This window comes from Rattus rattus, chromosome 8, assembly GCF_011064425.1.
Source record: "Rattus rattus isolate New Zealand chromosome 8, Rrattus_CSIRO_v1, whole genome shotgun sequence".
Classification (NCBI taxonomy): Eukaryota; Metazoa; Chordata; class Mammalia; order Rodentia; family Muridae; genus Rattus; species Rattus rattus.
In genome coordinates, this window is record NC_046161.1 from 15804340 (window position 1) to 15806328 (window position 1989).

Here is a 1989-nt window from a genome sequence, read left to right on the forward strand (position 1 = left end):
AGGCAATTTTGTTTCCATAATTTTATAAAATGTACACTATATTAATACATACATCTCCTGATAAGGCAGTTTGGACTCAGTGTTCTCAATACCACGTACAGCATAGCAACTCTAATAAAGCAACAGAGCCTACTACATAGCAACACAGGACAACTGTAATTTTAGGGTAGATTTTTATCTACTGTCAATAAAGCAACTTTCTAAGAACTAAAGTAAGGGGTGAAGATTAATCTAGATACTATAAAGTAAGCAAATCTTAACATGAGCTGAAGTAACACCAAATCATTAGATATTAAAGTCATCTTAGTCACTATAAGAAAGTGGAGAGTTTTTGCTTGTTAAATGTATTCTTAATCCAAATTTCTCTAACATGATACATGGATATCACAGGATATGACAACAGAATAAGTGAGTCTACCAATCAATTTTCTCAAGGCTTCCTTCATTTCTCTATTTCTTAGACTATAGATAAAGGGGTTGAGCAAAGGAGGAACCACAGTGTACATCATGGAAGCCATTGCTGTGTTTCTAAGGGACTCTATCACAGCAGAACTTATATATACCCCAAAACCTGTTCCATAAAACAAGGAAACAACAGACAGATGTGATGCACAAGTAGAAAAAGCTCTTTGCTTTCCTCCAGAAGATGGCATTCTCAAAACCGAGGACACAATGTAAATATATGAAAATACAATTCCACAGAAAGGAACACCTACAATGAAAAAAGCTGCAACAAATATGAAGAAATTATTAAGAAATGTATCAGAACAGGCTAGCTTGATAATCTGGGCAAGCTCACAGAAAAAGTGGGGGATTTCTAGGTCTGTACAGAAGAAAGCCTCAAAACCATCAGACTGTGGATTAAGGCATCCATAGTGCTAAGCAAAAGGGAGACTAGAACAATGAGGACACAGAAAACAGGATTCATAATGACTGTGTACCTCAATGGTTTGCAAATGGCCACATAGCGATCATAAGCCATTACTGCCAGGAGAAAATTTTCCATGCCACCAAAAACTGAAGCAAAGCAGATTTGAGAGAGACATTCTATATAACTTATGCTATTGTCCTGTTCTTGTAAGTTCACCAGTATTTTGGGGATTATGACTGTACTATAACAGATGTCATTAATTGATAGAAGAGAGAGGAAGAGATACATTGGATTGTGTAGTTGGGAGCCAGAGCTGATGGTCATGATGATAAGCAGGTTTCCCAAAATTGTGATTAGATACATGGAGAGAAACATGGTGAAGACGAGAGACAGCAGTTTGTGATTGTCACTGAGCCCAAGCAGATGGAATTCTGAAACTGCTGTTTGGTTTTTCAGTTCCATATATTTGGTGTGAACTTTCAAAGGGATAATGTAGGAAGAAAATTGAATTCATGATCACATGTGACAGATAAGTACCTTTTATTATAATGTTAGAATAACATTGGATATCATAATATTCAATTTATAGAAAACTGTATTCTGTTTTAGTACATATCATGTAAAAGAATAAGTCATAGTGCTTAAATTATGCCCAAATTTATTTCTCCACAGTATGAAAAAACAAGAAAATATCATACTATTTCAAAGAGAAATCTGTATTGAGATGGGACATATTTGTCAATGGATAAAAATCAAACCCGTCTAGAATATAAAACCTGGTAATTATAACCTTGGTGAAAATTGAGTGTTGTTCATGTGATTATTTGACAAACAAGAACAAATCCAAATGGCTTCTTTCATATCTCACTCTTCCATACTTACTTTCTAACTTCTCTTACTTTAAGAAAGAAATTTTGTAAGGTCTTTTTAAAGTTTTTCTTTTTTCTTTTTGACTTTCACATCATGCAAAACAATCTTCTCCTCTCATATCTGCCCTCCAACCTTGAATTTCAGTATCCCCTTCCAACTGAGAAAAAAGTATCATTATGGAAGCTGTAGTGTTTCGCAGTGTGTCCCACAGTATTTCCACTTGTTCACATTTCTTTGCTTGCAAATGT

General features: G+C 34.8%; 1 pseudogene; it reads right to left on the reverse strand.

Moving 5' to 3' along the window:
* Positions 1-365: 365 nt before the first annotated feature.
* Positions 366-1342, reverse strand: LOC116907233 (annotated as a pseudogene).
* Between the last annotated feature and the right edge of the window lie 647 nt (positions 1343-1989).